The following is a 9938-nucleotide window of genomic DNA, read 5'->3' as shown; positions in this document are numbered from 1 at the left end:
TGTTATTAGTCGATAACAACTCTACTACTTCCAATGAAAGAATAGGCAAATAACAATGACAGGATAAAATAAGCAATGAAAGCAGAAGAAATATGACTGAATCGCCCTAATCCTCCAGCTCCAAGGATTAAAAGAAAAGGAAAACAAACGAGTTTTCAGAAGAGATTTAAAATCACCTGGGAGAAAACAGCCCAACATTTATTTCACTTTCTCATCTGGAAGAGCTAAAAGCATTTTGTTTTCAGTTGGACTTCTGTTTTTTCCATTTTGTATTTTTGTAAAAACAGATTTGCTTCTATGTTCACGTGAGCTGCATGTTGTTAAAAGCTGCTACATTGTGCAAAGACGGGACCAAACAGTGATGCACTTCACCTGCAACTTTAACAGCACTGGTTTATTTTGGGAACAGATTGTCCCATCTGGATTAATGATGGATAAAAAGCTTGGTCAGCAGTTTCTTGTGTCAGACGGGATCTGAGCCTCAGCTGCTCCGTCAGGTAAACGGCTCTCTGACTCTTCTTTAACTCCATTTGTTTTCTTCATCATGTTTACATGCTTTCAAACTGAAACAGAAAGAAAGCATATTTTCTTTTCGTGTCACGATGAAGCTTCAGGACTTCATCATGATCCCGGTTTTTCTGTCCCTTCTCTTCAACTCAGTGGAAACTGTCGACACGGTAAGTTTATGATGGGATCAGTTCGTTTTACTGATTCACCTCACAGCTTAGACAAAACCCAAGATTTATGAAAGGCTGTTCTTCGTTTTGATTGTATTTATTTTTTAAAAAAAGAAAAGTTTCAACATGTAAAAGACCAAAATGACGCAGTTTTCTTCCATCTGTGTTCCAGAGTCCTGTAGTAGAACCTGCTCAGTATCCCAGTGAGTTTGAAACAAAGATCAATTTTATCTGACACAGCAGAGGCATAAATTTAACCAAAGGTTCTGGCAACATTTCTTTCTCAGAAGAGTTTATGGATATCTTTAAAAGCATCCCACAACCACAAGCTGACAAAGGTGAGACACAAGCTCACAAAACAAAAACACCCAGCAGATAATAATGAGAAAAACGTATCATTTTAACTCTAATCCTTAAAATAACAACAAATACGCATGGTTTTGATGTCAGATGAATTTAAAATTGCAGTCTTGTTTTTGCATTCCTGTCTGTGTTTGTCTGTCATTTGCTGTGTCGCAGAGCCAAAGCGATATGATGACATGCTATGCCAAAAATCTTAAAGAGGAATGCAGACCCGTGCACCATCACAGGCTGCAAGTGGTTCAAATCCGGAGAGTACGTCTACATACCGTACTACATCGACACTAATTACTGTAAGCATCATGTGACAAAAACAGGCAAAAAAACTGACAGCTGATGTTAAAATGACTAAACCCTCTGCTGAAACTTTAAGTTTTTTCAAAGATTTCTCAGGTGCTGTTAAACAGATCAATGATGCTTCAGTATGACTTTTCCAAACATCCTGGTTTTTATTTTGGAATCTTACAAAACCAATTATTACCCTCTAAAGAACTGGCCTATTGATTTAGCCAAAGTGCAAACCACTGCTGTGAAATCATGTGCTTTCACTTGCATTCAGTCAATCGACAATAAAATTCTTATTGAGGCTTTGAGCTGTCACCTGAGAAAGCGTCATGCCAAAAGCTAAAGAATTCAGTTCAGACTTGAGAAAAAGAAATGGTTGATGCTCACAAAGCAGGAGAAGAAAATGTAAAGTCATCACAGAGTTTCCAAGTGTCAAGAACTGGAGAGAGGAACTCAAAGTACAGGACAAGTCTGGCAAAGGAACTAAAAAAAGTAAGACGTGTCCAAAAGTCCTGGAACAACCACCAAAACAAAGTAGAGCTCTGCACAGAAAAGGACTGCGAAGAGATGCGTTCAAGGACAATCTGGGCAAAGATTATGGATACTGAAGCCACAGGAGACCAGAGTAGAGCCTGGAGTTTGACTGAAGATCACCGTCCTCACTGTGAAACATGGAGGTGGAAGTATCATGCTGTGTGACTCCTGGAACTGGGAATCTCATCAAGGTTGGAGGAATGATGGAGAAAGAACGATGTTTGAAGATTTAGAAGGAAAACCTCTAGCAGTCAGCAGCAGAACCGGGTTTGGGTTGTCGGTTTGTCTCCCAACACGACAACGAGCCGAAACATGAGCTCCGTCCAGAACCCAGGCAGAACGTTCCTGACTGGCCTATTCAAAGCCCTGACCTACTGAAGAGCAGAGTCCATGAGGGAAGACCATCAATCTGGAGGATTCCTCCGGAGAGACGCAAAGATGTGATCGGCATCAGAGCAACGATTCATTTTGACCGTGGAAGGTTTTGATTTCCAGGAAAGAATTTGGTGCAAAACATAGAAAAATGTAAGCATCCAAAATAAATAGAAAAGCTGTATTTAAAAACACATTTGTGAATCTTTGAAAAAGACTTATAATTCCATGGGGTGCCTAATAATTTTGCCTAATAATTTTGACCTTATCTGTAATTTTAGTAATATAGACACTAAGCTTTTTGAATTTTTTTGCAGCTCTGGAAGAACGACACAAAATCCTCAGAGTTCTTCAAATATTCAACAAATCCACCTGCATCCGTTTTGTGCCGTTTAAATTGAAGAATTCTGATTACCTTTATTTCTATAGTCGATATAGTGATGGGTAGGAACATGAACACACACACACACGCACGTACACACACACAGTTTGAACATCTTATAATGTTATTTATTTAAAAGATGTATTTTGCATGAACAGAGACGGCATTAAAATTTTTATTGGAAAAAAGGGTGTCATTGGATTTTTGTTCTTTTCCAGGTGCTTGAGAATGACATTATGAGTTTTGTAAGAACTGAGCTGCAGAAGATGAAGACCATGCTGAGCCCAGAGGGCTCCAGTTGCCCTAAAGTGGATGATCAAACATCTGGGAATGAAGAGCAAAGGACTGACGACAGAGATTCATTCCTGAAAATCACACTGAACTTCCTGAAGAGACGGAATGAGAAGCAGCTGGCTGTTTCTTTACAAAACAGTGAGAAATCATCACATTCTCATTTTTAATAATGTCTCATGATGGTGACTTGGCTTTCACATCTGGATCAATAAAGTAATCCCGAGCTGAGAAGAGATGGTTTTTATTTTGTGTATTTACCTCATATTCACAACAAGCTCTTATGTTGTCTGTTTCAGGAACTCAAGCTGCTATTTGTCAGGTGAAATTAAAGTCCAGCCTGGCCAAAAGGTGTCAGTACTTATTTGAAGGTAATTCATGGAGAGGAAAACTGATATCTATAAATCAGATCTACACTGAGCTTAATGTCACAGAGCAAGAGAAAGGAGAGGTCAAGAATGAGCATGAGGTCCAACAAACTGAAGCAGCATCCTTGAAACCAGAAGATCCAGGAACAACCGTCAGCTGTGAGGATGTTTTTGAACCTAGAAGAGACGAAGAAGTCAGAACGCTGGTGACCAAAGGTGCCGCGGGCATTGGGAAAACAGTCTTGACACAGAAGTACACTTTGGACTGGGCTGAAGGTAAAGCCAACCACAACATACAGTTTATCTTCCCATTCACCTTCCGAGAGCTCAACTTGCTGAAATCTCAAAACATCACCTTAGTGGGACTCATTCATCACTTCTTTCCTGAAATCAGAAAAGCAGGAATCTGTAGCTTTGAAGAGTTTCCAGATTATGTTTATCTTCGATGGTCTGGATGAACTTCAACCTCCTCTGGACTTCCACTACACTCCGGTTCTGACAGATGCTACAGAACCCTCCTCAGTCCACACGATACTCGTAAACCTCATCAGAGGGAAGCTACTTCCCTCAGCTCGTCTCTGGATAACCACACGACCCGCGGCAGTCCATCAGATCCCTATTCAGTATGTTGACAGTGAGACAGAAATCAGAGGTTTCACAAACCAGCGGAAGGAAGAATACTTCAGAAAGAGACTCCAAGACAAGGAACTGGCCAGTAAAATCATCTCTCATATTGGGACTTCAAGAAGCCTCAATACAATGTGTCACATTCCTGTTTCTGTTGGATCACTGCTACAGTTCTGGATCAGGTCCTGAAAGATAAAGAGAAAACAGAGCTGCCCAACACCCTGACTGAGTTGTATATCCATTTCTTGGTTGTGCAGGTCAAACAGGACAATGCCAAGTATCGCAAAAACGTTTTGACTGATGGCATCTGGAATTCAGAGACTGAGAAAATCTTTGTTTCAATGGAAAACTAGCCTTTGAGCAGCTGGAAAAAAGAAACTTGCTCTTTTATGAAGAGGACCTAAAAGAGTATGGCATTGACATAAACACTGCCTCGACTTACCCAGGAGTGTTTATAGAGACTTTCAAGGAAGAAAGCATACTGAACCAGAAAAGGCTGTTTTGTTTGTCCATCGGAGCATTCAAGAGTTTCTGGCTGCACTTTATGTCTTCTTGGTGTTCATGAAGGCTGGGGACAATCTGGTGAAAAGAAGTCGCAGTGCTTTGCAACCTGAATCTAAATTTAAACAGTTTTACCAGAGTGCAGTTGACAAGGCTTTGGAGAGTCCAGATGGATACTTGGACATGTTTACCCGCTTTCTCTTGGGGCTTTCACTGAAAACTAACCAAGACCTCCTGCAAGGCCTGTGGAAAAAGACCAAAAATGTTCCACAGGTTCAAAAAATGCTTATCCAACACATCAAGAAAATATCAGGGATAGTCCTTCAGTTGAGAAAAGCATCCGGATGTTTCACTGGCTGAGTGAACTGAATGACCATTCCCTAGAGGAAGAGATTCAACAGTACCTGAGTGGAGAAGTCCTGGAAAAAGACCTCACCTCTTCTCAGTGGTCAGCACTGATTTTTGTCTTGTTGTCTTCACAAAAAGTGTTCGATGTTTTTGACTTTAAGAAGTTCTGCAAATCAAAGGAAGCCCTTCGGTGGCTAACACCAGTGATGAATGCATCAAAAAAGTCTCTGTATGTATCACACAAAGTTCAAGAAAGTTTTACTATTTATTTAAAAGAAAAAGATAAAAAGTATTTATCTGGAGCTTATCTTTCAGGCTGTTTAGCTGTAACCTGTCGCAGAGAAGCTGTATATTCCTGGTGCCAATGCTAACCGCTGAGAACTCTTGCCTCAGAGAGTTGGACCTGAGTGACAATGACCTGCATGATGAAGGAGTAGATTTGCTTTCTTATGGACTCAGGAGTCCAACGTGTAGACTGGAGGTTCTCAGGTGAGTATTTGGAAGATTGAGGAAATAAACAATAACATTATTGTTCCATTCTTTGTATTTTAATAAGAAAATTTAATACCACTGAAACAACTGAGAACTGGCCATTTCCTAAGATGAAAAGAGGCCGGTTTGCCTATTATCCATCCGTCCATCCATCCATCTATCCTCCGTCTGTCCGTCCAACATCGTCTTCTGCTTATCCAAATTTGGGTCATGGCTGAAGCAGCCTAAGCAAGGGGCATAGACGTCCCTCTCCCCAGCTCTTTTGGGGGAATCCAAATGTGAGGAAAACATAGTCTCTCCAGTGAGTCCTGGGTCTTCCACTGGGTCTTGTCTCCATGGGACATGCCCAGAACCCCTCACCAGGTAGGGATCCAAACCAGATGCACAAGCCATCTCAACTGGCTCCTCTCAATGTGGAGAAGCAGTGATTCTGGTCTGAGCCCCTCCCAGATGTCCAGCTAACCACTCTATCTCTCAAACAGAGCCCAAGCACCCACTGAGGAAGCTTAGAAGCTTCCCAAAGCTGATCATGGATGATCAATAAACTGAGAGCGTCACCTTTTGGCTCAGCTGTCTCTATACCACAAGAGACCGGCACAGAGTGTGCATTTCTGCAAATGTAGTACTAGTCCACCTGTGCACCTCCCATTCTATGTTTTCCATCATTTGTGAACAAGACCCATAGACACTTAAATTCCTCCATTGCAGGGGTGGGCACTCCAGGTCCTCGAGGGCCAGTCTCCTGCAACTTTTATCTCTACTTCAACACACCTGAGTCAAATAATGAGGTCATTAGCAGGACTCTGGAGAACTTGATTGCATTTAGGAGGTGATTCAGCTATTGGATTCAGGTGTGTTGGATCAGGGAGACAACCAAGAGTTGCAGGACACCGGCCCTCGAGGACCAGGAGTGCCCACCCCTGCTCCATTGGGACAGGAGCTGTTCCCCCACTCAAAGGCTCGACTCAGAGAAGGTGGATGTTTGCATACAGGTGCAGGGGAGAGTCAAGCACATCCAGATGGAAACGCAGCGAGTTGCTGTAGTTGATTGCTTTACAGACAAATCGGAAAATAATTACATTACCATCCCGGCAGGCCAAAGTATTGGTGGAGCGCACCAGGACATAGCGGATGTGTTTTTTTGTTGTTGTTGTTGCTGTTGTGTGATAAAGATGCCAAATCCCTTTGTACACAAAAGCAATAAATGGCTGGACAAAGTGAGAGTTCATCTATTAAACTGAATGAATATTAATTCCATTGGAGACAATCACCACCAGGACATTCAGCCACAGATCAGATAAAAATGAAACAGTCATTCATCAAACTGCAACCTCAGGTATCCTGGTACCAACAGCACATTTGAACACCCTGAAGAAAAACCAGCGCAAAGGCAAATTCTTTCAGTGTATGATTTTTAGATTGGATTTTTACACTTATTCATAAGTTGTTGATGTAACAATATGTCTTGATGAATATTTGCAGATTGTCAGGCTGTCTGGTCACAGAGAGAGGCTGTGCTTCTCTGGCTTCTGCTCTGACCTCCAACCCTTCTTATCTGAGGGAGCTTGACCTGAGCTTTAACCATCCTGGAGAATCGGGCCTTGATGGTTTTACCGCTGGACTGCAGGATCCGACCTGGAAACTGAAAACTTTAAGGTACATTTAATTATTTTCATCCAGAAAAATAATTTCAGGACAAAAGATTACTGTGTGTATGTGTACCTGTTCAACTTGTCAGATTCACAGAATATGTTCAACATCTTTAAATTTCCTCTTTCTTAAACAGAGCAGATCATTGTGGAAAACACCGTCTGTTTCCGTCACCCCAAAGGTGTAAGTAAACCCTTCTGTGATGGTCCGACCAGCAAACTCAAGGACAAAGGCATATAAAAAAATAACTATTTAATTTTTCAAAAAAGCTTAACAAAAGAAATTTTTTTTTACAGCAAATCTCAAAAAGAAATATAAGAAAAATTGGCCCAAAAAATAATCAACTACAGCATACCAACTCAACAAACAAGACTAACTGACTATCCTCAATGAACACACAGGGGAATTTATATACAAAGGCTAGCCTACACACACACAAGGAGGGGCGGGGAAGAAAACAAAAACAACCAATACATAAACATAAATAACAAATTCAAATCACAACATTTTACTTTAACACAACTATAAAACAAAACAACCTAACACCGTAAATATTATAACAATAGAGCGAAAGGAAGATGTCAATAGGGCGAGAGGAGGAGTCTTCCACATCAAATTTCCTGCTTCCCGCAGCCTGATGGTTCGTTCCAATTACAATCAACTCCTCCCAGCCAGTCCTTCAACTCAACCAAAAACAAAATAGTTAATATTCTAAATAAACCAAGCATTTACTAAAATGTGTGCACCCAATCTAGTAAACAACTTAATACCAAAACCCACCACCAAAGAAGTGATATTACCATTATAAATATTATCAATATAAAACATTAACTAAATACTAACACTGAAGAAAGAAATACTAACACTGAGAAGATGGAGGAACCTCCACACCTTCCTAATGTCTGACTTTCTATATTTAGTTTATTTACAACAATTCAAATTCATACCAATACAATTCAAACATGCAAATAGATTCGATTCAGTGACATTAAGAGGAACCTCAAATAAAAGGCTATAAAGAACCTAATTTAGTCTGCATGTTTTGTTGAACAATCAGGTGCTCATAATGTCTAACAGAGGTTACAGTAGCATTAGCATGTAGCTCCTACCATAATCAGCCTCAGATATTACAAAACAAACAACCAATAATATTAATCCTGAGCTAAACATGGAAAAACACACAATTATCTCTGCAGATCTTATTATGTTAAATTTACACAATCAGAGCTGCTTAAGACCTGTTTTAAACTACAGAGCGCACTTACCAATGTTGGCCACCAGGAGTCTCTTGACACCTTGACACAGTAAATGAGAAACATTCAATGCAAACCAAAAATCTCTCAGTGCTCTAATTAACTGCCTTTCCAACAATAAATAATATTTATTGACAATAAAACTGAAACCAGATGCTGCTAATTTGCTACATTTTTGTAAAACAAGTTTCCTGAAATTCATTTTATGTAGAAATATGTTTATCAAACTTGCTGAGCTCCACATCAAAGGTCCTTTCATTCTGTCATATTGGCTATTTTGAAAACCTGTCATATTCAAAGTATTGATGCAGAATAGATCAGGGCAGAAATCTTGTCAAGTTCAATGACTGCTAAGAAAAGAGTCTTTAAAAATGTCTGTCAATTCTGCCCTCCATGGAAAAAGCACAAGAGAACTTGAAGTTATCGGCTAAAATATCTGAGAAAAAAGAGATTAATATGATTATAAAGCATTACCTGTGAACCTCTAAATAAGTAATTAAGATATAAACTCTTCTATATAAAGCCAAAATGAAAATATGGATTTATGAAAAGAAAATGTGTATTGACTCCAGTCTTTTGTCGTTCATCAGTCTTTCTTGAGCAGATGGTGGATCCCAACACAGCAAACAGAAATCTGATACTGTCACTGGACCACAAACAGATGATGGCTGTGAAAGAGGAGCTGCCATATCCTGACAATCCAGAGAGGTTTGACACCAGGAAGCAGGTGCTGTGCACTGATGGTCTGACTGGTCGCTGCTACTGGGAGGTCCAGTGGGAAGGAACAGTCAGAATAGGACTGTCATACAAAGGAATCAGGAGGAAGGGGGAGGGTGACGAGTGCTGCATTGGTGGGAACTATCAGTCCTGGGCTCTGTCATGCAGTCCTCAGAGTTTCACTGCCTGGCACAACAACACACCAACAGAAATAAAACAGTTCGAAAACACCAACTCCAACAGCCTGGGAGTGTATTTGGACTGGTCTGCAGGCACGGTGTCCTTTTACTCACTTCCTGACATAGTTTCCTCCATGAAAAAGATTCACCTTCATACGTTTCAGACCACATTCACTGATCCACTCTATGCTGCATTTGGGTTTGAACAAACCCAGGAGGGTGAGGATGAATCCTCTTCAGTTTCCCTGATGCAGGTTGAATAATGAGGCCTGATCCTTTAGAGAAGAATATTTTGCAAAGTGAGCACAGCAGCACTCAGAGTCAGGTGGACAGATTCATGTATGTATATATCTAATACAACAAGATTATAGTTCAGATCAAATGGGCCGTCTTTGCAAACGGCCCATTTGCAAAGATAATAATCAGAAACATATCAAACAAAATCCACACACACATAATCCAGAAACTCAAATCTGTTTTGATTTCATTCATCGCTCGTAATAAACTATCAAAGCCTTAACATTAAAATATACTTGAATAAACAACATTGGTTATATTTGCCCATGTTTGTGTGTGAATGAATGTCTCAATATCAAGAAAGAACCATGAACTCATCAAAAGTCAAATCTTCAAAAGCTAAACTCTTTTTATGACAGCGAACCTTCAGATTCAGGTTATGAAGATGATAATGTTTAAAAAAAGTAATAATTTCAAACAAACTTTTAAAAGTCACTAACAACAGCGCTGTTGAGTTGGTTTATTCAATTAAATTAACTTGTCCTCTGGGTTTATTGTCTGCAAAATAAAAGATTTATAAAAATGTGTTTTTAATTCTTAGCAATTATTTTCCCCTTTCTAAAGGAAATATAGATTTGGATTTTCAACTCGCCGACATTGTGAAA

The 9938-nt window shown here is 40.0% G+C and overlaps 1 pseudogene; it reads left to right on the top strand.

Annotated features, from left to right (window-relative positions):
• Window positions 1–2793: 2793 nt before the first annotated feature.
• Window positions 2794–9456, top strand: LOC129358048 (NACHT, LRR and PYD domains-containing protein 3-like; annotated as a pseudogene).
• The last annotated feature ends 482 nt before the right edge of the window (window positions 9457–9938 follow it).

The sequence above is a fragment of the Poeciliopsis prolifica genome, unplaced genomic scaffold, assembly GCF_027474105.1.
Source record: "Poeciliopsis prolifica strain line A6 unplaced genomic scaffold, Auburn_PproV2 SCAFFOLD377, whole genome shotgun sequence".
Taxonomy (NCBI): Eukaryota; Metazoa; Chordata; class Actinopteri; order Cyprinodontiformes; family Poeciliidae; genus Poeciliopsis; species Poeciliopsis prolifica.
Note: the sequence above shows the minus strand (reverse complement) of the source record. Positions and strands in the feature narration are given on the sequence as shown.